This window comes from Chenopodium album, chromosome 11 (assembly GCF_948465745.1).
Source record: "Chenopodium album chromosome 11, dcCheAlbu1.1, whole genome shotgun sequence".
NCBI classification, from domain to species: Eukaryota; Viridiplantae; Streptophyta; class Magnoliopsida; order Caryophyllales; family Amaranthaceae; genus Chenopodium; species Chenopodium album.
Window position 1 is genome coordinate 21,950,239 of NC_137844.1, and position 26,845 is coordinate 21,977,083.

The following is a 26,845-nucleotide window of genomic DNA, read 5'->3' on the forward strand; positions in this document are numbered from 1 at the left end:
GTTTGCTTTTCTTTGATTTCAGGAGATCGGTGATGTCAAAGGAACTCTATGGCTCTTTCTCGGGATTTGTAAGGCTCAAGATGCAAGGCTGTCTCTCCCTTTGAAGCTCATGTGTTAAGGGGTGCAAAGTCCAAGTCTTCTAGGCCGCGCTCTCAAGCTACGTGGGCATCAAAAATGGTGTTGAAGCCACCGTGGGAGCCCTTGGAATCTGCCACCCCCAATGTTCATCAATTGGAGCGCACGGAGGCATCGATGGACGCACGAGAGGAGCTGCTCCATGTCTGGCGTGGGCGCAGAGCAGGGGCACGGCCTCGCATGAGTGAGGTGCGGCTGCGTAGCCCTGCCTTCCCTTTTTAGTACCCATTTCCCCGCGGCCGTGCATATTAAGGAGAGGGCGCGCCTGTACGGGTTCTTTTTTGACGTCTAACTAACTTCTCCTTTGTTAGTTTTACTATATATAGATTTTCTTCCTTTTAGAGAGAGAATTAACTAAGAATTGATTACAAATTGAATAGAATATATTTTTAGAGAGAGAAGCTCAAGATTTTGGGAAACTATTGTTCTTAGATTTTAGAGAGAGAAACTTGGTAATTGATGATTGCGACATTTTGATCTTCATTCTCTTTGATATTGATCAAAGTTTTGTGAGAATTCCTTTCTCTTTAATGCAATTTTAGTGTTTGATCTTTGATATATTGTTGAAATTCTAGTAGATTGTTTGATTTGATTATTGATACTATGATTACAATGTTGATGATGAAATTGATGATTTGTTTAGTTATGCTTCTCAATTCTACAATGTGTGGTGAGTAGATCCTTTGCTAGGGATGTAATGAAGCATGTATGAATGATAGATTAATGCTAATTTAGGGATTTGTATTGATTTGATTTTGTGATTAAATTGGTTGATGGAATTTGTGCATGTATTTGATTTGTTAAGGACTAGCTAACCTTTATTATCAAGATAGATTGCATTTTAGTTTCATTAATGCGACACATTGATTTTGAAGCTACTCTTATCGATTGAACTTGTCTCGTGATTTTCCTTTGATAGTCATTCATAGAGACCACTGGTTTGACCCCAGGAAATAGCTTTTCAAGTGATTTTGATTGCAAATACCATTTTTCCTCGCATATTTCGATTGATCAACTTCCCGTCAAATTAGTTTGTTTATCGTGAATGCATGTAAATCCTAATTTCCAAGTATCTTGATATTGATTTCTATTCTTAGTATTTGTTGTGTTGATTTGCTCTTATTTTAGACCAAACCGTTTTCCTAGACTACAGAATAGATTGACTTAAGACCATAGCATATACCTCCATTCCCTTAGGTTCGACTTGGACTTACACCTATACTAGGGTTAGGTTGGTTATAAATGTTGTTTGATTGGGGGAGTTTTAGAACTCAACGACCTAGAATTACCCACCGTCAAAATGGCACCATTGCTGGGGAATGGCATGGTTATTTGATATAGTTAATTGAGTCTATTCCATCTTACTTGAAAAATACAAAAAGATTTTTCCTCTTTTAGGCTACATTTGTAACCGTGCTATTAATATTTTCCTTTGAGATTTGTATGCGTAGGGCACGAGATCGAATTTTAGTGCCATTTGATCCAGAAATTGAGAGGACCATAAAAATGATAAGGGTTGCTAATCGTTCCTTAAGCTCAAGTCCCTCAAGAGAGGAAGACCATCAAGAAGAAGAAGAACGAGAAAGCATGGGTGCTAATCCGAGAGTAGCATTGAAGGAGTTGGGAACTCCGGGAGCCTATAGGTTTGAAAGCGAAATTGCTCCTCCCACGACACCGGCAAATGACTTTGAGATTAGACCGGCGATGATTAAATTGATAGAAAGGCGTCAATTTAGTGGAGCCAAGCATGAGAGTCCCCTAAACCATCTTAAGGAGTTTGAGAAGTATTGCAATACCATTAAGGTGATTGGGGTTACTCAAGTGTTCAGTCGACTTAAACTTTTCCCTTTTTTTCTCATTAGACATGCTCTAGAGTGGTTGGACAAAGAGGTGAAACCAAACTCTTTGAGGACATGGGATGACGTGACAAAAAAGTTTCTATCTCGTTTCTATCCACAAAAGAAGACGACCGAAGCAGGGACGCTCATTCAAAGCTTCAAGCAAAAGGGGAATAAGAGCTTATATGAGGCATGGGAAATGTATAAGGAGTATCAAAGAGAGTGCCCACTTCATGGGATTCCCACATATCAAATCATCCAAATTTTCTATGGAGGTCTAAGACCTCAAAAAAAATCTTGCTTAGATACCTATGTCGGAGGCCCTATCATGAACAAGACGAAAGAGGAGGTGGTGGACATAATTGAGGATGTAGTGACGCACTACATAGATTGGCAATAAGGTGAGAAAGAGTCGACAAGCAAAAGCAGTTCTACAGTGTATTCAATCGACCATCTCAATGCCATAAAAAATTTGTCCACAAATTTCAAACTTGGGAAAGGAGATGACCTCGATCAAAGCAAAGCTTGAGAGTGCTTTATCACAAGTACCAATTCTTGCCTCCCACACACGGGAGAGCTACATCTTCTAACTCAACTCCTCCTTCTACTTCAAACAATATGCTAAATGGTTGTTTATTTTGTGATATATGTGGATCATATGATCATGATGCTTCTAATTGTGCACATGCTTTTGATAATTGTAATGATGTTGATAATAATGAATGTGAACAAGTGAACTTTGTTTCAAACAACAATAATGGCAAAAATTTGATGGACAAAGGAACTTTGGGAATAGAAATTCTCACCAACAAGGGAACTTTGATAATTATAACCAAAATGGAGGTTATGGAAACCAAGGAAACCAAAATTTCCGAGGCAACTATAGCAATGAAGGCTATAATAATTAAAGTCAAGGTTAAGGGTATGGAAACCAAAGCCAAAATCAAGGATATGGTAACCATCACCAAAACAATGGCCATAATTAAGGCCGGGGTAATTGGAGCAACCAAAATCGGGGTAATTCTAAAAAAAACAATCAAAGGGGACCCGTACCTGGATTTGCTCCAAGAATTCAAGGTAATGGTGACAATTCCTATACCCAACCTTCGTCTTCTAGGACTACTTTTGAAGAAATCATTGAGAACCAAACAAAAATTTTTAACACTTACATGTCAGTGAGTGACAAAAAGTTCAATGAGATGATGACACACAAAAAAAATGCTTGAGACTCAAATCACCCAATTGGTAAACACGTTGAAGGAGATTTCTAGCCCTACTTTCTTACCCTCTCAAGGAGTTGATCCTAAGAAACCGATGTATTCTATCACCACTATCATATTTCTATCCCTTTTACTGAAGCTTTGACACAAATGCCAAGATACTCTAAGTTCCTTAAGGAAATTTTGAGTGGCAAAAGAGAGCGTAATAAGGTTGATTCGGTGAAAGTTGGGGAGTGTTGTAGTGCTTTAATCCACAATGATTTACCTAAAATGATGAAAGATCCGGGAAATTTTTCAATCCCTTGCAAGATTAATGGAAAAATGTTTCAAAATGCTCTTTGTTATCATGGTGCTAGCGTTAGCATACTGCCTTATTTTGTTTTTAAGAAACTTAAGTTAGGTGAGCTTTTTCCAACCAACATGAACTTACAATTGGCCGACTGTTCTATTAAGTTTCCTTAGGGAAGAGTTGAGGATGTCCCTCTCAAGATAAGTGAGTTTACAATTCCCGTTGACTTTATTGTGCTTGAAATTGCAAAAGATGACAATATACCTATTATCCTAGGGAGACCATTCTTAGCTAGTTCGGGTGCTTTGATTGATAGGAAAGGTTGGCTTATTACATTATGTGTTGGTAATAACAAGGCAAGTTTTGAGCTAATCAATGCATGAGTCTTTGTCTTTTGTGAAAGGTATTATGTGTATCAAATCACCTGGTTCTAATAACGATGTTTGCATGTTTGTCTCTTCTACTAACGATGTTCTTATAGCTTGTGATGATGTTCTTATAAGTGTTAAAAGCAAGATGGTTAGTGAAGATAACATGAAGTCCTCAAAACTTGGGGATGAGGATGTGATTAATATACCTTCATGGTTTAAGCTCTACCCAAGGGAGGTTGAAGATGACTCCAAATGTGTTGATGGTGAAAAACCATCCACTACAAGGATCAAGAAGACAAAAAAGAAAAGGCGAGCTTTCATGAAGAAGAAAATGAAATTGAAACAAAGCAAGCTTGATTCAGAGTTTTCAAAACAAGAGAATGCATTTAAGAAGAAAGTGGAATTGCCAAAGAATGGCATGAAGTTTGACCCCTCTACCGCTTTGGACAATATGGTTTTCTTTGACCCTCCGTGATTGGGAGGAATGGTCGAGCTTAGGACCTTAAGCAAGCACTTCCGGGGAGGCAACCCGGTTTTCTAACCTTTTCTTTTCATTTTATCTTTCTTATATTTCCCTTATTTTCTTTTCTTTCTTTCACTTGTTTTGTGTTAGGATTTATAGGTTGTTTTCATGGGAATCAGATCCCTTGAATGAGCATGAGAATAATGAGAAGGATTTTCGTGATTGATGATGAGAGTATGCTTGATTTTCTAGAATTTTGAGTCGTATGGGTAAGGTAATCAAGGGGGTAAGTTATGAAAAATAGTTCTTCAATATAAAGGAAATTTGTACTTGGTGGGTTCATTATGGTGCTTTAATTAATTTTAGATGTTGAACCCACTGTCAAGGCGTTTTGAAATTGATATGTTTAGTGGGTTTAATAATCCCGAGATGATAAAGATTGGTAGAGCCTATAGTCGAACGCACCAAAAAAAGAAGCAAGGCAAAACAGCAGTGGGGGCGGGGGTGCAGCCGAGAAGTGCGGGCGCGCATCCTCACTGCGCGGCCGCGTAGATGCCCAGCCCGAGTCTTATTTTCTTTCTTTCTTCTTCTTTCCTTCATTTCATTCATACACCCACACTCGAACGCACCCCTTATCTCTCTATCAACACAAACCCTAACTTCGTACACTCTAAATATTCACTCAAATATCCATATTTCCTCACAAATTCATCAAATTTCATCAATTTCACAAAAACACATACTACTTTCCTCCATTTCTTCTTCTCCATTATTTCCTCCATTAAAGAGCAAATTAGGGTTTTCGGTTTGGAGGAATTTTGGTCTCAAAAGTTGGTCAAACTTGCTTCTTGAATGGTATAATCATCTTCTCTACCTTTATTTTGCATTATTACATCAATTTTAGTTGAGAATTTGATTATTCATACTTGTGAATAGTAGTAGTATTGTTTTCATTGAATATGGCGATTGTTTTGATAATTTGGATGCTCATGTTTGTTGTTTGTTGATTGAATTTGCCTCACATTGTGTTGCTGATTGTCTAGCATATTTTATAATTTTTTGTGGCTCTTTGAAGAAGTTGAAATTTGAGATTCTTGGTAGTAGCATGGTGATTGTGTGGTGGTTTGCTTGAAAGTGGTGTGGTATTGTTGTGATTTGTTTTGTGATTGTGGTTGATAGAGGAGCATTTGATTGGTCTTTGGTTGATATTCTTGTGGAGAAATCATGTAAAAAATTTTGAAATCCCTCACCTCTAAGAAGAAGAAAACACAAGTAACAATCTAGGAACCCCACCCTCAAATTCACCCTCACCTCAAACACAACCTAGCAATGAACCTTCACCATTACCCAAAATCCGATTTGCAAATCCAAATCATAAACCAATTTTTGTCGATTTCAAAAAACGAACCCTAAAGCCCTCTCGACATTATCATCAAGAAAGCATGGTCAATTTGGGTATCGATGAGGACCTTTGGATTTTGTTTGACAACCTTTGGATAGGTGACTTTGTTAACACATGTTACCGAACTTACCTTGAGCCTACAAGGGAGTTTCTTGCTTCACTGTCTTCTACTCCGGTTGGTGACAAGGATTTCCAAATCTCTTTTCAACTCTTCAACGTGAAGAAAACTCTATCTCTAGCCGAATTCAATGCGGCTTTTGATTTCAATCCGGGTGCGGATGTTCTGTTTTCCGAGCATGAGTTCTTTGATGGTTTTGTCCAAAATGCTTTGTGGCATGACATCTCGGGTTTGAATGAGTTCCCCACCCGCTACTCTCTAGCTAGTGTCATATTCCAACCTTGCCTTCGTGTTCTTCATTGGCTCTTGGGATACTCGGTCTTCCCAAAGCAAGACTTGGGTAAAATGTCGAAGGCCGAATTGGTGGATAAACATTGGGCACATCTTCTTGAGAAATTACATTGACATGCATGGGAGGAAGTCGGGGGATATTTAATGTGGTAGCATGGTAACTAGATTTGCTACCAAGCTCGGTTTTGGTCGGTACCTTGCTTCTTACACTCCGATGGGGGAGGCTAACTCTCTTTACTTCGACATCGCTCAACTCAAACAAGTGCAATTCTTAATAAAGAACAATGATGACGAGGTATTTGATTTGTTGAGGAGGAGTGAGCATCATTGCTATCTCCTTAAACCCTCCTTGACCTCCCTTCACCGACATGTTCCCAATGTGTGGTTTGTCCCATCAAGCAACCGCCTCCCTAGTGATGATGAGATGGAGGACGTGCTCTATGAAGAGCAACAATACCAAAAACATTAACAAAAACAACAACAACAACAAAAACAACAACCTCAACCTCAATAACAACAACATCAATTCTCTAACCCCGACATAGAAGCCTTGAATGCACAAATGAAAGGCATGCAACTTCGCATGGAGGGGATGTATGATTAAGACTTCGAGGCAATCTACAATCAAATGAGAGGCATTTTCGAAATGCAACAAGGTATGTTTATTCAACAACAACTCTATGATGCTAGTGTTAACCGTGGGGAGATCACCCGCACGGTTAACTACCCATACTTCCCTCCTAAACTCGGTCCCGTGCCGTCAAGAGGGGGTGATGGGAAGCTTACTTACCCATATTGGCAAGGGCCTCAAGGGTCCAACACCGAGACCCGCACCTTCCCGGATGAGCATGGTTACTATGATTACCGTGTGCCTGGTAGAAGCGACTATAGGGGTGATCCTAACTACCTTTATGTCGACCACACCCATCCTTTTCCACTAGAATTGCCCGAGAAATTCACTCCCTTGGTCCCTTGGCGACTATAATGTGAAGGAAGGTAGCAGATGCAATCAAAATCACTTGTAAAGCTATTTCCTAGGGTCAAGCTAGTGGTCTCTACGAATGACATTCAAAAGAAAATCACAAAACAAGATCAATCGATAATAATAGTTTCCAAATCAATGTGTCGTATCAATAAAAAATACTATGCAATCTAGCTTGATAGTTAAGGTTGATCACTCCTCAAGACATGAAACACATGCACAAATTTCACCAACCAATTTAATCACAATATTGATCAATCGAAATCCCTCAATTAGCTATGAAATATCACTCATAGATGCTTCACCACATCCCTAACAAGCAATCTACTCACTACACATTGCAAAATTTGATAGCAAAACTAAACTAATCACCAATTTAATCATCAACATTGTATTCAAATTATACTCAAGCTATCAAAAATCAAATCAAACAAACAACTAGAAATTCAACTAAATATCAAGAATCAAATACTAAAATTGCATTAAAGAGTAAATAATTCTTACAAAACTTTGATCAAAATCAAAGAGGAAGAAGGTTTGAAGTAGCATTCATCAAAATCACCAAGTTTCTCTCTCTAGAATCTAAGAACAAAGGTTTCCCCAATTTGAGCTTCTTTCTCTAAAAATACAATCTAAAAACAAATTCTAGACTCCTTCTCTCTCTAAAAAGGAAGAAAAATCTATATGTACTAAAACTAACAAAGGAGAAGTTAGTTAGACGTCCAAAAAGAACCCCAATAGATGCGCCCTCTCCTCAATATGCATGGCCGCAAAGAAATGGGTACGGAATGGGGGTAGCTGATATGCACGGTTGCACCTCACACATATGCGGCCGCGCCCCTGCCCTGCGCGCCCGCGCCTTGGAGTAGGGGAGATCCTCTCGTGCGTCTGTCAATGCTTTCGTGTGATCCACTTGATAAACATTGGGGGTGGCGGCTTCCAAAGGCCTCCACGGTGGGTTCAACACCATTTTTGATGCCCACGCAGCTTGAGAGCGCGACCTAGAAGACTTGGACCTTGCACCCCTTAACATTTGAGCTTCAAAGGGAGAGACCAGCTTGCATCTTGAGCCTTACAAATCCCGAAAAAAGCCATTGAGCTCATTTAACATCATCAATCTCCTAAAATCAAAGAAAAGCAAACAAATAAAGGAGAAAAGGCAAAATAAACTATGAAATGCAAGAAAACGGGAAAACAACTAAGGAAAACACAAACTAGAGAAATAACAAGTAAAACTAAAGAAAAAGAGATAAAAGAGCTATAAAAGCGATTCATATTCATCCTAAAAGAGGCAAAATGAGTGCCATAAATGAAACTCATCAAATTCCCCCAAGCTAGACTTTTGCTCGTCATCGAGCAAAACAAAAGCAAGTAGGATTAGGATGAAAAATTTATTCAAACAAGAAAAGGGAATGAAAAAGATAAAAATGTACATTAAAACTCACTTTCGTAAGAATCACAGTTGTTTTTAGCTACAACCAGCCCTTTAATCCCCAAAGTCGCTAATGAGAACTAGTGAGGTCTCGTAAGGGTATCCAAAGAGTTTGACCCGTAACTCTTGAAGGTAAAAATGAGGCAAATCATTAAAAATAAAGTAAAATCAAAAAGGAAAAAGTAAAACAATAGCTTTTGAAATGGACTTTTACAAATGATCAAATGTAAGTGAATAAACAACTTTCTGTACAATAAGGGTATGCACGTTCCAAGATATCCAAGGTTGATTGGAACATAAGCTTGACTCACATCTCCCTCCATCGACTTGTGACTCAACAAAAGAGGTCAAAAGGTCTTGGAAAGGGTTGTAATGCAAGGCTAAAGGGGTGAAGGTAGGCTAAAATTTAAAATTTAAAATTTGGTGGTACACCTAAATTGTGAAGCAAAGATTGGCCAAATCTCAACACCAAAACCAAGTAATCACGAAAGAAAAACACCAACACCCCTAGGCTTGTTCAAAGCCATAAATCACAATCATATATACAAAAAGCGCAAGAACGCTTCCCCCTAAGCTAAAATGAAGCATTGTCCTTAATGCTCAAAATAGGGAGAAATGCACTTACATTAAAATTTTTTGTACTTTTTCAAATTCTCATTTATTCAAATTTGCCAAAACATTTGGAGTTGCTTTGCTTCTTTTTCATTTTTTTCATTTTTCTATTTTTCACATTATTGCATCGTCCTCGCCTTTTTTAAATATGGACGTATTTTTCAACATAAGAATTGCCTTTTATTCACAAGATATTTACAACACAAAATTGCTTACATTATCAGAACCAAATAATCAATCTCATCCACCAAAACTCCAACAAAAAAGACCAAATGCTTCACAAAAATCGAAGATAGGAACAAGAATGAAACAAAAGGCTCAAAAGCTAAACATGTGGCTTGAAAAGAAAGGTATATGGCTCAAATGGATAGCAAGAAGGCAAACGTAAACCCAAAACAAAGAAAAGAAAACTATCCTAGAAAAGTAAAAATCACCACCCCGAAAAGATACCTTTGTCCTTCCTAAATGGCTCGGTCGCGATCTTGGGAGATGAGAGTCAAATTCTAGATAAGGCAAGCAGTAGTCAAGGATCCATGTGGCACTCAATCAAGAAATGTTGAAAGCAAGAAGAATAAAAACCTCACACGGTTGTAGCAAAAACTTACTATTAGCTTTAAATCCACCTTAGGGAGCAACTCCTTACCACAAACAAATAGAATCTGGCTACAAGGTCCCAAAAGGTCTAAACCACTAACTTAACATGCCCTATCCTAGAATCAACCAAATATACTCACAAACATGCACACCAATACGACATAGGAAATTATTCATTCAAAAGCAAAAGCTCGGATGGTATTATGTCCAAAATCAAAGGCAAAACAATAAAAGAAATGAAAATAAAGCCTCAAAATCTTTTTGACTTTTTCATTTTGTTTTAGAAAATTGAAAGCAAAAAGGAAAATAAGAGAAAGAAAATAAGAGGAAAAGAGAAAGAAAGGCGAGAAGATGCATACAAGACGTGTAAAACCCAATCGACATACAAGCGGTCATTCGGCAACATCGCCAATGAGCCCAAACACTCTATGTTGGTATAGAGCAATCATTCTCGAACAAACAACTCTTCTTAGACTAATAGGGTTGGTCTAAGCTAGCAAGTCAAGTTAATCGAAGCTAACAAATAGAATTTAATATCAAAGCACTAGGGATTTAGGATCCACATGCACTCACGATAAACTTGCTAATTTGTTGGGAATTTAATCAATCAAGCAATGTGAGAGAAAACGATATTTGCAATCAAAATCACTAAAGAGCTATTTCCTAGGGTCAAGCTAGATGTCTTTACAAACGACTTTAAAAGAAAATCGCAAAACAAGATCAATCGATAATAATAGCTTCTAAATCAATTTTCCATGTCATTGAAAACTACTATGCATTCTAGCTTGATAATCAAGGTTAGCTACTCCTCTTCAAATCAAACACATACACAAATTTCATCAACCATTTTAATCACATCATCAAATCAATCAAAAACCCCAAATTAGCTATAGCTTATCATTCATACATGCTTCACCACTTCCTTAGCAAAGGAACTACTCGCTACACATTATAAAATTGAAAAGCATAATTAAACTAATCATCAATTTGATCATCAACATTTTAATTCAAATAGCAACAATCAAATCAAATAACCAATAGAAATTCAACAATATCTCAAGAATCAAACATAAAATTGCATTAAAAAGGAAAGAATTCTTACAAAACTTTGATCAATATCAAAGTGAATGAAGATAAAAATGTAGCAATCATCAATTACCAAGTTTCCAAAATCTTGAGCTTCTCTCTCTAAAATCTAAGAACAAAGTTTCCAAAATCTTGAGCTTCTCTCTCTAAAATTCCAATCAAAATCCTAATTCTAAGCTATTCTCTATTCATTCTCAAGTAATTCTCTCTCTACAAATGAAGAAATTCTATATATAGTAAAAATAACAAAGGAAAAGTTAGTTAGATGTCCAAAAATAACCCCAAAAGGCGCACCCTCTCCTCTAAATGCGCGGCCGCAATGAAATAGGTATGGAACAGGGGGAGAGGAGGTGCACGGCCGCTCCTCTGTCTTGCGCGGCCAAGCGACAACCCTGCGCGACCACGTCAGTGTCGCGCGCCCCCGCGCCTAGGAGCAGGGCAAGGCTTCCTCGTGCTGTCGTTGATGCTTCCGTGCGCTCCATTTGATACATGTTAGGGGTGCCAGTCTCTAAAGGTCTTCACGGTGGGTTCAACACCGAATTTAATGCCCACGCAGCATGAGAGCTTGGCCTTGAACACTTGGCTTTTGCACTCCTTTACTTTTGAGCTTCAAGGGAAGAGGCCGGCTTGCATTTTTAGCTTTATAAACCCCGAGAAAACGCCATTGAGCTTCTTGAACATCACTAATCTCCTGAAATCAAAGAGAAGGAATTAAGTAAAGGAGAAAAGGCAAAATAAAGTAAGAAATGCAAGAAAATGGGAAAACAACTAAGGAAAACACAAAGTAAAGAAACAACAAGTAAAACTAAAGAAAAAGAGATAAAAGAGGTATAAAAGCAATTAAAATTCATCCTAAGAGAAGCTAAATGAGTGCCATAAATGACACTCATCAAACTAACCCAAGCTAGACTTTGTCTTGTCCTCGAGCAAAACAAAAGCAAGTAGAAATAGGATGAAAAACTTATTTAAACAAGAAAAAGAAAGAAAAATATAAGAATGTACACTAAAACTCACTTTCGTATTAATCATGGTTGTTTTTAGCTACAACAGGCCCTTTAAACCCCAAAGTCGCCAATGAGGACGAGTGAGGTCTCGTAAGGGTATCCAAAGAGTTTCATCCAAAACTGTTGAAGGTAAAAAGGAGACAAATCAATAAAATAAAGTAAAATAAAAAATTTAAAGAAATAGCTTTTGAAATGGACTTTTACAAGTGATAAAATGCAAGTGAATAATAAATTTTCTATACAATAAGGGTATGCACATTCTAAGATATCCAAGGTTGATTAAAACATAGGATATACTAAGCATAGAGAACTAATGAAAAACGATTCACCTTCATTCCAAACAATCGTACCACGTTCTCCCAACTAGCTTCAAATCCACCTCTAGTAAGCATCTCAATGATTCCTTAAAGGAACCAGAAAAGAAGAGATTTTAGGGCTACTCAACATCTTGACTATGCACACCGCTCTATAGGCTTGACTCACATGTCCCTCCACCGACTTGTGACTCAACCACAAAGGTCAAAAGGTCTTGAGAAGGGTTGTAATGTAAGGGCGAAAAGGGTGAAGGTAGGCTAAAATTAAAAATTTGGTGGTATACCTAAATTGTGAAGCAAAGGGTGATTAATCCTCAACACCATAATCAAGCAATCACCAAACAAAAACACCAACACCCCCAAGCTTATTCAAAGCCAAAATCACAAACATATATATAAAATGCGTAAGAACGCTTCCCTCTAAGCTAAAATGAAGCATTGTCCTCAATGCTTAGAATATGGAGAAAACACTACATCAAAATATTTTTGAACTTTTTCATTCTTCACAATTTTTTCACTTTTGCCAAAACATTTGAATTTGCTTTGCTTTTTTCTCATTTTTTCAATTTTTCCACATTATTGCAATGTCCTCGCCTCTTTTAACTGTGGACGGCTTTTTCAACTAAGCATTTGCCATTATTCACAAAAATATTTACAAGACAAACTTGCATGCATTATAAGAACCAATATTCAACTAATCAACCACAATCTCCAATAATAATGATCAATTGCTTCACAAAAACCAAGAATGGAAACAACAATGAAACTAAAGGCTCAAAATCTAAATATATGGCTTGAAAATAAGGTTTGTGACCTAAATGCTTAGCAAGTAGGCAAATGAAGACCCAAAATAAAGAAAAGAAAACTATCCTAGAAAAGGAAAAATTACCACCCCGAAAAGATGCCTTTGTCCTTCCTAAATGGCTCTGTCGCGATCTCGGGAGACAAGAGTCAAGTTCTAGATAAAGCATACAATAGTCAAGGATCCATGTGCCACTTATGCAAAATATGTAGAAGGCTTGAAAAGAATGAAATCTCACATGGTTGTAGCAATAACTCACTATTAGTTTTAAATCCACCAAAGGGAGTAACTCCAACATTCCATAAATAATTAGAATCTAATTCAAGGTCCCAAAAGTTCTAAAGACACTACCTTAGCACACTCTATCCTAGAATCAACCAAAGACACTCTCAAACTGTGCACACTGATACCACAGAGGAAACCATTCATTTAAAAGCAAAAGTTCGGATGATATTATGTCCAAAACATAAGCATAACATGAAAAGAATACAAAAAGAAAGCCTCAAAATCTTATTTTTGTACTTTATAAAGAATGAAAAGAAAAAGGAAAAAGAAGAGAGAAGAAAAGGAAAATAAAGTAAAAGATAAAGAAAGGTGCAAAGATGCATGCATGTCATATAAATCCCAATCGTCATACAAGTGGTCATTCGACAACATCGCCAATGACCCCAAACACCTATGGTGTTACAAAGCAAACGTCCTCGAATCGTTCAACTCTTCCTAAACTAAACCTATTCTTTGGAAATAATGAAAGAAAAGAAAGAAAAGAGAGAAATGAGAAAGATCTCACCGGGTTATCCAAGCTAAGCTAAGAAAAGCGGGGTAAAGAAAATACCACCTCCATGAAGCTCCAATCAAGCATTAGCATGAATTGTCAAAACCAAGTGATAGTGAAAAAGAGAAAAATGGAACTATATACAAAGAAAATGGTTAGTAACTTCAAAACAAAATAATAAGAAAGAAAAATCAAAAATAAAAAGCCAAAGTAACAAAATCAAACTAATCTACATAATCAAAATAAAAACAAACCAATCAAAATATCAAAATCAACTATACACTCAAAATAGTAAAATTAACTATACACTAAAGCTACAATCATTTGGATCAAAGGGATTTGGATTCAAGGGTTTTGGATTTGGGAATTTGGATTCAAGGGAGCAAAATCATCAACTCATCATTAAAGAGCAATCATCATCAAAATCAACATCAAAAGAAACTCAACAAGAAAAACATGATATTCTCATGAAAAACAACAACACTCAACAACATCAATTGTAGATAAAGATAAGCAATTAGAAATCAAGGCATGAAAAATCAAGGACATCCAACAACAACAAAATGGGCCGTCGAGACCCTTATGTAAGACTAGTGTCTCCCCAAGCTAAACAAAAATACATCTCAACATCCCATCAATACAAAACAAAAGATCACATAATAAAAGCAATGGAGGTAAAAGCACAAAGAGGGGGAACTAGTTATCACTAGGCTCGACACCATCATCATTATCCTCCCTATCATAGGAGAAACCGAATGGGGGACCATAAGGATCCCATCCCCCAGTGTAATCGGGTGGCCAACCATGGTGACTCCTAAAGTTATCTTGTTTCCAAGGGGCCAAGGGAGTGTATTGATCGAACAACTCTAGTGGCAACGGATGGGTAGGATCGACATAGGGGTAGTTAGGATCGTGTTCATCCGGAAATGAGGGAGTCTTGGTGTTGGACCCTTGAGGTCCTTGCTAATATGGGTAGGTAGCCTTCCCATCATCTCCCCAAGATGGTACAGGACCGAGTTGAGGAGGGAAATGTGGGTAGTTAACTGCGGGGGTGATCTCCCCACGGTTAACATTCGCATCATAGAGTTGTTGTTGTTGGAGAAATATACCTTGTTGCATTTCGGAGATGCCTCTCATTTGGTTGTGAATTGCCTCAAAGTCTTGATCATACATCCCCTCCATTCGAATTTGCATGCTCGCCATTTGGGCACTCAAAGCCTCCATGTCGGGATTGGAGAATTGATGTTGTTGATGTTGAGGTTGAGGCTCTTGTTGCTCTTGTTGTTGTTGTTGTTGTTGTTGACGTTGATTTTGTTGGATTTGTTGCTCTTCATTAAGGATATCTTGCATGTCTTCATCTTCACCGGAGATGCAGTTTCTTAGGGGAACAAACCAAAAATATGGAACATGCCGGTGGAGGGAGGTCAAGGAGGGGTTAGGAAGGTAACAACAATGAGCATTCCTTAATAACCAATAAAAAACCTCATCGTCATTGTTCTTTGCTATGAATTGGACTTTTTTAAGCTGAGCAATGTCGAGGTAGAGAGTGTCGGCGTCCCCCACCAGAGTACAAGAAGGGAGGTATCTAGCAAAACCAAGCTTGGTAGCCAATCTAGTAACCATGCTACCACATTGAATGTCTCTCGACTTCTTACCACGCATGTCCATGCAATTTCTCAAAAAGATGTTCCCAAAGTTGACCCTTCCTCGCAACTTCTCTCTAGTTGCAATCCAAAGAACACGCAACTCGGCCTACGATATCTTTCCCAAGTCTTGCTTTGGGAATACCGAGTAACCCAATAGTCGATGAAGCACTCGAAGGCACAATTGGAAAATGTCACTAGCAAGAAATTAGCGAGCGGTGAACTCATCAAACCCCGAGATATCATGCCAACATGCATTTTGGGGGAAACCCATCAAAATACTCATACTCGGGAAAAAGGATATTCGCCCCCGGATTGAAATTAAGGGCCGTATTGAATTCGGCCAAAGACATGGTCCTCAAAACATTGAAGAGTTAGAAGGAAATTCGATAGTCCTTGTTGCAACAAGAGTAGAAGTTAATTAAGCTAATAACTCCCTAGTCGGCTCAAGGTAGGTTCGGTAGCATGTGTTCACAAAGCTACCTAACCTAAGGTTGTCGAACAAAACCCACAAGTCCTCATCGATTCCCAACTTAATCTTACTTTCTCGATGATAGTGCCGTGAGGGCTTTGTGGTTCGTTTCTTGAATTTGGTCCAAAGAGGTTTGTGGATTGGGCTAGCAAATCGTGTTTTAGGCAATGGTAGAGGGTCATCATTTTGTTGTGTTTGGGATGAAGGTGAGGTTGTGGGTGAAGGTTCTTCAATTGTAACTTGGGTTTTTCTCTTTTTGGAGGTGAGGGCTTTCATGATTTTTGACATGTTTGCTTCACAAAGATCACCACAAAAATTCAATCACAACTCCACAATCCACCACAATCACAAATAACCACAACACTACCAAACCACTTAGTTCAACCAAACACCACTTCAATCACCAACTTACTACCAAAAATACCAAATTTCAATCTTCCACAAATAGCCACAAAATTTCACAATCAATCTATACAATCTACAACAACACAATGTAAGGCAATTTTAATCAATAAACAACACATATAAGCAACCAAATTACTCAATCAATCATCGATATCATATTCAACAAAAACAATACTACTACTATTCACAAGTATGCATAATCAAATTCTTGCTACAAATTAACGTAATAATGTAAAATAAAGGTAGAGAAGATAATTATACCATACAAGAAGCAAATTTGATCAAGTTTCAAGCTCCAAAATCCACCAAAACAAAAATCCTTAAATTTCTCTTCAATAGAGAAAGAGAATGGATAAGATGAAATGGAGGAAAGTAGTATGATTTTTGATAAAAATGATGAAAATTGAGTAGGAATTTGTTGATTTTGTGAGTCGTAAAGAGGATTTCAGTGATGCAATTTTATACTTGGAAGGTTAGGGTTTCGCTTTGAAAAAGAATAGGTGTAGACGAGGGTGAGGGTAAGAAAGAAATAAGGGAAAGAAAGGACAAAGAAGAAGAAATATACCATGACTGGGTACCTACGGGGCCACGTAACAGGGGTTCGCGCCCGCGCCACTGCTGCTTTTCTTCTTTGCTTGATTCTTGTCTTGGTGCGTTCAACTATGGGCTCTATGATCTTTATCATCCCGGGATTATTGAACCCACTAAACACATTAGTTTATAAACGCCTTGACAGTGGGTTCAACATCCTAAATTAATGAGAGGACCATTGTCGACACCTAATTGTGTCTCCCCAAAAACCAAACCCAGTGATGAATAATTTTCAAGTCATTTGATTATCGAACGAAGTGGAAGTGTGGAAAGTCTCGTGATGCGGTTTGTTTTAATAAAAATCCTAAGTTCTGTTTTAAAAAATCTACTCTATTTATGAAAATAGGCAGTCCCATTTAGTTTGGTTCATGACAAGGGTCTAATGATGGTGTAGTTGGATCGGTCTCGCAAAGAGCTTTCCAATGATATATTATAAGCCTAACTCCGATGAATAATGAGGAAGTTATGGCCAAAATACTAAATTGGGCCTGAAATGGTTTTATGGCCCAATGATCTAGTAGAGGGACCATTAATTAATATTCCTAAAATTATTAGGATAGATTTTATTCTTCTAGAATAATCTAGAAGGTTATTTTAAGTTCCAATAGAGTTAGGATTAATAATTATATCTTTTAGAGAAATAGGGAATTTGATTTAAATAAAACAAGTGTTTTATTATGATAAATCTGACTTAAAATTAATAAACACGGAGTTTAATTGTTTAATTATATTAGGAAAAGGATTCTGTACAAAAGCGCGTTTTATCTTTTAGCCAGCGCCAAACGACAGTGTTGTCGCATGACGACAGACTCTGTCGCCATAAGTGATTTCTATTGTTTTGTGATGGGTCCTGTCGTTCGCGATAGGAACCAATTTTATTCCGATTCGAATTCTAATTCTTTTCTATCATTTTCGGACTATTTTCTCTATATATAGGGTCGTGTTTCCCCGTTTTTAATCATCAACAAGCTTGATCATCAACAATCATTCAAGAATCATCATCAATTCTATTCTTTCTGTCTCTCAAGCAATAACTTTTCTCTCTAGCTAGCTTTTACGAACACAATACCGCATTCACAACTTCTAGACACACCTAGCCAACCTCAAAGTTTCCTTTGCGCTCGACGTGAAAGGTTGATAATTTCTAAGGGTTTGGTCCCAAATCTTATTTCAATTCTTTGATTAGATTTACTGTTTAATATTTTCCTTGAAGTTAATAACGCGTGTATTTTGTTATTAGAAAGAGATAAGAGGCATCGAAGTAAGTAATGTAGTTGCGTAATTATTCTTTTGATATAGAAATCATGTTTCTTATATTATATTAATTCCTAGTGTCATGTTAGGATGCTTTTATTGCTTTCTAGTATCATGTTTAGGTTGCTTCCTATTTTCTTCTATCATGTTAGCATCATGTTAGGATTAAAGCTTTGATTTTTATTGTTTAGTGACATTCTAGGATTTGTTATTAATCATGTTAGTATCATGCCTAGGATCTTGCTATTATTATTATGCTTTCATGAGATTGGGATTATTATTATGATGATGATTGTTGTTATTATGTTGCTTGATACATTATTGTTATTGCTTGATCACGCCCTCTCTTGCAGGATTAAAGGGAATTTGTACTTGTAATCACGCTTAATAAGATAATTAATAATTTGGTTTAGGCTAATGTGATTTTAATTCAAGTTATCGCCAATAATAGATTTGTTTGTGCATTAATAGTCAACCAACATAGATAAACAGGTTTAGGATTAATATATTGATTGTATGTTAGTCAGAAAGCGCACATGAATAGGAGAAGAATAAAGTAGAGGCCTATTTTTAGTGCAGGTTCAATCTCTTTTCGGTTGGATTTGTACCTTCATCCCTGAATATGTAGTCATGGTTCCAGACCACTATGGAGTTAGTGATCTCATGGATCGTGAAGGGGTGTAACCTTCACCCTGTGAACGGTTTACAAGTTCCTAAAACTTGTTGGCGACTCTTTTGCTTTAGCTTCCTTTCCTTTGGGGGCCACCATGCTTAAGTATATGATCATAGTGGGGCTCAATTGTGGGATGCTTGAAATATTCCCTACAGTTTTTTGGCGACTCTAATGGGGAGGATTTCTATATTAATTCCTAAAATTTATTTTGGCAATGATTTAGAATGAGTGGATGAGACTCGAAAAGTTCTAAATATTCATGTGCGAAATTTTGATTGACATTATTGGCATAAGCATAAAAAAGGTCCGCAATGGATAGACCATCCGTAATGCGTCAAACTCATAGGATTTTTACACGTAGGAAATTTGGGAAATATCTTTTACAACTAGGATCGAAAAAATGCTACGAAAAATAGGAAAATTCAAAGAACAGAAAGCTGCTGAGGCATGTAGGAACCGGCGCCGAGAAAACAGTGCCAGCGCCATGAGATAACTCTTTCGCCGTGCGACAGTAATGTCGTTTGGCGACAGGGTTGTCTTCTGGCGACAGGCCCAGTTGTCTCGCGCCATGTTCTTCCAATACTGAGCCAGAAATCTACCTTCTTTGTTTCGACCGATTCTAGTATTTTTCTCTCGATTCTACTTCCTGATTGAGTTTTTCTCACTTTTCTGAACCCATATGTGTTTTACATATGGCCATAACCCTCTGGGGAATCACAGTCCATCTACCCAATCAAACGCTCATGGCAACAAAGGGTACATCCGAGTAATTCACCAAACCGTGGAAGCAAGTTTAACTTACGGGGTCCCATCCACACGCGCCAACCCTTCCAAAGGTAAGGCTTCCGCGCAATGCACCCGGACTCATAACCATGGACCCTCTTTGACTAACCCTTTTCCTTGAACTTTAAAGAACTAGAGCCATGGTTAGGTTGCAAACTCATTGCATCATATTATGCTTACTTGACTACTTGTGCATTCTTTGCTTGTGCATAACTTGTGTGTGTTCACACTAACCGTTTGTTTGACTTGTTAATAAGTCTAAATAAACTAATTAATGACTAAAGGACTTTGCTTAATTAATTAATAAATTAATATGAGTAATTAATCTCTAAATAAATTGATCAAACTTGACTTAGTACGACTATAGGGTTGTCCTCTTAGAGTAAAACACTGGAAACAGACCCAGACTAATGTTTCAGCAATGACGCAAAAGCCTGGTTTGTGGCGCGAGACGCTAGTGTTCGGTGTTATGCGACAGTGTTGTCGCATCGCATTGGTCCTGGCGTTTGGCGACAATTTCGTTTCTTAAGCGACGGTCCAGGTTTTTGCTCGAGTCCTCACGTTGACTCTAATTAATCAGTTTATTAACGGCAGAAGCTATATTTAGTCCTTTATTGAGTCTAGTAACATAGTCTAGTCGCATGGTCATGACATGAGTCTTGAGCATATCACTTACACTCACAAGTATTCACACACTTTATACATACTCTTTTCACACCATGACCATGTCGTAAGTTCATGCATGAGTCACTCTTTCCGTCATTTGAGTTGGGGGTTTGTCCTATTCCAGGAATTTCTATAGCTTTTCACATTCTTTCACATAAATTCTCCATACATTAATATCTTACACTTTCCTTCTTTCACACTTTCCACATTCATACACCTTTTTCATCTCATATGCTTTCTCCATACATATCATTCCCCTCATTCCTCCATGATATTTCTCCATCTATGCATGTTGAATTGAGTTTGAGTCAAATAATTAATAAGAAACATCCACGACTTCCCGTTCCACAGCACCTGGTCAAGGAGTGAAGGACGCTTAATTAAGGATAACATCTTCGTTCAAGTTCTACTCTTCGATAAACCCATCAGACACAGGAAAAAGTTCGTACTAATGGCTTCCCAATAAGAAGTTGATGAGTTGAGGAAAAACATGAACAATCTGACTGAGATGGTGAAGATTCTCGTTCTTCAAGTCAATGATCCTGTCAAGTAAAAACAACTTGAGCGCGTGGAAGAAAGCCTTAGAAACATTTACAACGATTACAAGGAGCTTCTTCCGCAGAAGTTCAATGCTAATGACATCCCTAGGTTCAAACCAACTGACAATCCTTATTTCCACTTAAGGGCTTTTGAAACTATAATGAACATTAAGGGGATTGATAGGAAAGTCTTTCACTCTTTATTCTCACTTTATCTTGAAACCGGTTGTCAACAATGGTTCTTTTCTCTTGATAAAGAGAAGATCTCTACTTGGGATGGAATAGTAAACGCTTTCTTTGATAGATACAAATGTAACATTCAAGTTGAAACTGACCATAGAGAGCTGGAGATGTTAAAAAAAAAAGAGAATGGGGGTTTTACTTCTTTCTTTAATAAGTGGAGGGAAACTTCTGCTAAAATGGTTGAGGTTCCTAGTGAGAAAGAATCTGTAAGGATGTTCATTAAGAACCTTCAAGAAAATTATTCAAAGCATTTGAAATATCAACACAATTTGAATACTTTCAAGGCCGTCTATGACATAGGTATTGATATTGAAGACGATCATGCAAAACAGAAAGCTACTAACCATAGTAACAACAGTGGATGGAAAGGAAAGAAGAACGACAATCCTTTTTCTTCCGAAAACACTTACTCTAGCAACAATGTTAGTACCTTTGACCATAACGAAGTCTTAGCCATGGATATCCAAAGACCTAAGAAGCAACTAAGGAAAAAATTCACCCCTATTGGGATGAACTACGACACCGCTTTCGATCAACTCCATGCCAAAGGACTCATCACTCCTATTAGACCTCTTCAAGATCCAGCACCCGAAAACAGGTCACCCAACTAGTATTCTAACGCTCATTGCAAGTACCATCAAGGTAAAGGACATACTACCGAGAGTTGTTGGAAGCTAAAGGAAGCCATCCAGCATATGATTGATAATAACAAGCTTCCCATACCTCCAGTTGGCAAGAAAACCGAATGATGATAAAGCACAAGACATGAGGCGGGTTTCAACAACAGGGTTTCGTGACCTCTTTTTTCTTTTCTTTATTCCTTCTTTCCCCAATAAGTCTAGCATAGGCATCTTTTGTTTTCCTTAGATTTATTTTGTAGATTTTTTCTTTTTCCTTTTAATAAAATGAGCATTTATTTCTTGCATATAATCATTGTTTTTAAAAATAAATAAAAAAAAAAACTTAATCCATGCCGAACTAACCACAAGGCATACTTATAATTTGAGGCACCCCTTGTAGCCATATCATATCATCTTCACCTTTCAAATATACACATCCTTTCTTGAGAAAACACCTTGAGCCTCGTCTAATGATAGACCTTTCTTTTTTCAACCCACATCTACCTAACCTTGGGATGGGATAGTGTGCAACTTATACAATTTCCTAATACAAAAGCTTGAGAGATTTGACAAAAATTTCAAAACTTGAAAAAAGAAAAAAATAATAAAAGTGTGAAAAAAGGGCAAGTGTTCAAATGTCATTGATATGAACATGTCTTTGATATGAACACGTCTCAGATTGCGTCTCTTATCGAGTGCTCGGTATCGTGCCTGAGAAACATGAATGCCAAGTGAGTGATAGACTGCATGATCGGGATTGCCCACACTTATCAAAATAAAAAAAAATGATAAAGCAAAAAGAGATAGCAAACAATAAACAAAAGAAAGAGAGTTAAAAAGTGAGAAACATCAAGCATAAAAATATAAAGATTTCAAAAGCAAGGTTTCACACCTTGGGGGCTTATCTAGGGTCTTGAGCCTTTATCTCCTTCTTCTTCAGCCTTTAGCCTAACCATGTTACAACCCTTTAAAGACCTCTTTGAGGTATACACACACTTGTGCGAGGTTCGGCTAGAGCTACGTTCGGCTTGATTCATAACGGATATGTAGGAAACTGCACATTGGGGTGCGGTCGTAATAAAAATGCATTCATTCACATTCACATTCACTTTCACATTCACATTCACATCCATACATGATCATATCAAGGAATCTCCAATGTTCATCCCTATCCATTTAAAGCTAGACTTGGGGGCTTGATCCTTCCATCATTAGCCTACCCAGCCTAAGAGTCACCATTATTTGACTTTTTTCAATATATTTCCACACCCTTAGCCTTTGCGGCCTAACTTTACTGTCAATTTCACACACATTACAGATACATGACCAAATAAACCTTCCCATAGGAACCCTTTGTCATGAAATCTTAACACAACGTTGAAGCATGCCTTGTCATATCAAAATCACTCATTATCATAAAACATCATTACGTCACAATGTATGAAGTACTTAGCCTCCGTGCCTAAGTTACCTAAATACTTTCATCATCAAGTGAACAATTGAGATAGCCTAGGATGTTACAATCCTTGCACCACGAGATACAACATTAGCGTATACATTTGGCTAAACTCAATCAACATGAACCGCAAACACTTCACTCACTTCGATTCTTTTTCGTGTCTTTATTTTTCGGGAGAAAGTCGGTACCCCCCACAAAAATGATGGAAATTTTTTGCTTTTTTGCATTTTCGAGTGGCACAATCACATTATAATGCACACACAAGTCATGTACGTTAAGTCATGTCATATCATATCACATCGAGTTGAGTCTACACACACGTGTCAAAACACATTGAGTCAACCTCAAGTCAGTCAATCACTAAACCTTGAGTCAACCTCAAGTCAAAGTAATCATAAAACACAACGAACCTTAGGTCAACCTAAGAAAAACATAAGCAAAGTCCTATAGTCCAAAACATAGATGCAGACGGACAGGTGATCTTTGCAAAGGTTTAAGGCAAAAGACGCAAGTTTTTTTAACACATGAAAGCTAATACTTCCAAAGCGTAAAGATGAGAGAATTTGACAAGATGGCTCAAGGCGTAGTGGTCTTCGACAATATCCCCTAAAGATATGGAAGATGTCACCTTTATTTGAGACGAAAGCTCAAGGCTTAGTGGTCTTTGACAACATTCCCTAGGATGAGAAAGTTGTCACCCGATTTGAGAAGATAGCTTAAGACGAAGCAATCTTGGACAGAGTTCCCTAAGACGTGGAGGTTGTCGAACAAAACAACTTTGATTCAACAAAAATTGTTTGTGCATCAAGTTTCTCAAGGCGAAGAGACCCATAATTATCGGACAAGTTTTTCCCAAGACGAAGAATAATTGTCGATTGATGCACACTTCCCGAGGCGTAGAAGTTGGCGATTGCATCCCAAAGCGTGGGTACTTAATGGAATTTCTCTTAAGGGCTACTCAAGGCGTAGGAGCTAATGACAGGACTCTCAAGGCGTGGAAACTGTTAAACTATTCAGAAGACTGCTCAAGACAAAGGAGTCTAAGACATGTTGCCCAAGGCGAGGAAATTTGTCATCATTCATTTATGAGTTGCTCAAGGCGTAGAAACTCATGAAAAGAATTCCCAAGGTGTGGAAAACCATCATCCAACGGATCGCTCGAGACGTAGTGGTTCACAATAAGAATTCCTAATGCGCGGAAGACCGTCATTCAATGAATCGCTCAAGACATGGTGGTTCGCGGTAGAATTCCCAAGGCGTGGAAGATTGTCGTCCAGTGGATCGCTCGAGGCATGGTGGTTCGCGATAGAATTCCCGAGACGTGGAAGGACGTCACAACAAAGCTAAAGATGACTACAAGCAGAGTCACCTTTGACTATGTTCCCTAGCTTGCGGAAGATAGTCACAAAACAGCAAAAGGCCGCTACAAGCGGAGCAGTCTTCAGGCGTTATCCCCTAGCTTGTGGAGGTCCTCACAACAAAGTGCAGCAACAAAACGGTTTCCTAGAGACGTGTACTCGACGGTGCAAGATACGCGTTTCTTAACTCTTTTATCTTTTTAACTAACGCTAGTTTGCAGGTATCGGCGTTACAAGAATGACTTAGGGTCGCAGAACGTTCTGAATCATTCTCCGTCCCTATCGCTACTTTGATTTTCGTTTTCGAAACATATGTTTCTCAAAACACAGTCAAAGTGGGGGCTTCTGTAGACACCTAATTGTGTCTCCCCAAAAACCAAACCCGGTGATGAATACTTTTCATGTCATTTGATTATCGAACAAAGTGGAAGTGCGGAAAGTCTCGTGATGCGGTTTGTTTTAATAAAAATCTTTCCTTCTGTTTTCAAAAATCTACTTTATTTATGAAAATAGCCAATCCAATTTAATTTAGTTCGTGACAAGGGTCCAATGATGGTGTATTTGGATCGGTCTCGCAAAGAGCTTTCCAATGATATATTATAAGCCTAATTCCGATGAATAATGAGGATGTTATAGCCAAAATACTAAATTGGGCCTGAAATGGTTTTATGGCCCAATGATCTAGTAGAGGGCCCATTAATTAATATTCCTAAAATTATTAGGATTGATTTTAATCTTCTAGAATAATCTAGAAGGTTATTTTGAGTTCTAATATAGTTAGGATTAATAATTATATCTTTTAGAGAAATATGGAATTTGATTTGGAATAAAACAAGTGTTTTATTATGATAAATCTGATTTCAAATTAATAAACACGGAGTTTAATTATTTAATTATATTAGGAAAAGGATTCCGTACAAAAGCGCGTTTTATCTTTTAGCCAGCCCCAAACGACAGCCTTGTCGCATGACGACAGATTCTGTTGCTATGCATGATTTCTGTCGTTTTATGCTGGGTCCTGTCATTCGTGACATGAGCCAATTTTATTCCGATTCGAATTCTAATTCTTTTCTATTGTTTCCAGACTAATTTCTCTATAAATAGGTTCGTGTTTCCCCGTTTTTAATCATCAACAGGCTTCATCATCAACAATCATTCAAGAATCATCATCAATTCTATTCTTTTTCGCTCTCAAGCAATAAATTTTCTCTCTAGCTAGCTTTTACAAAGACAATATCACATTCACAAGTTCTAGACACACCTAGCAAAGCTTGATGTTGCCTTTGCCCTCGACATGAATGGCTAATAATTTCTGAGGGTTTGGTCCCAAATCTTATTTCAATTCTTTGATTAGATTTACTGTTTAATATTTTCCTTGAAGTTACTAACGCGTGTATTTTGTTATTTGAAAGAGATACGAGGCATCGAAGTAAGTAATTTATTTGCTTAATTATTCTTTTGATGTAGAAATCATGTTTCTTATATTATATTAATTCCTAGTATCATGTTAGGATGCTTTTATTGCTTTCTAGTATCATGTTTAGGTTGCTTCCTATTTTCTTCTATCATGTTAGCATCATGTTAGGGATAAAGCTTTGATTTTTATTTTTTAGTGACATGCTAGGATTTTTTATTAATCATGTTAGTATCATGCCTAGGATCTTGCTATTATTATTATGCTTTCATGAGATTGGGATTATTATTATGATGATGATTGTTGTTGTTATGTTGCTTGATATATTATTGTTGTTGCTTGATCACGCCCTCTCTTGCAGGATTAAAGGGAATTTGTACTTATAATCACGCTCAAACCATGAAGGTATATGAATCACCTCCTCATCCACAAGCTTTAAAGGCTCCATGTTGTCTTCACTAACCTTCTTGCTTTCAACACTTGAAGGCACATGATCATAAACTTCAAGAACATTGTTAGTTGAAGAAATAACCATGCATACATTATCATTTGGGTGAGGTGAATTGATGCACATAATTCCCTTCATAAAAGACAAAGATTCATGCCTAATTTAATTTTTGATGAACATTGCTAGGCACTTGGATATTTTGGGCTACGTAATTTTTGCTTGATTTGTCGTATGTATCGTTTTAATTATTTTATTTATTTAATTTGGTTTTAATTATTTTAATAAATTTTGGAGGCTAGGCCTCGGTTTTTTAACCGGCATTTGCAAAAATTTTATTTTGGTAAATAATTGGGTTTTACCGGCTTAATTAATTTGATTAATTAAGTTGGATGCGGAATTTAGTGGGAGCTTCAAATATTAATTGCGCTTATTTACATAATCGGTTAAAACAACTTTGACTAGTTTTAATTAGGCGTGTTAATTGGATTAACCACCTAGATTAGTTACTAGTTATCGCGTGTTTATGCATTGTTACTTGTTTTATCGTTG

General features: G+C 37.4%; 1 pseudogene; it reads right to left on the bottom strand.

The window, feature by feature from the left end:
• Nucleotides 1-2,115: 2,115 nt before the first annotated feature.
• Nucleotides 2,116-2,213, bottom strand: LOC145569743 (small nucleolar RNA R71; annotated as a pseudogene).
• Between the last annotated feature and the right edge of the window lie 24,632 nt (nt 2,214-26,845).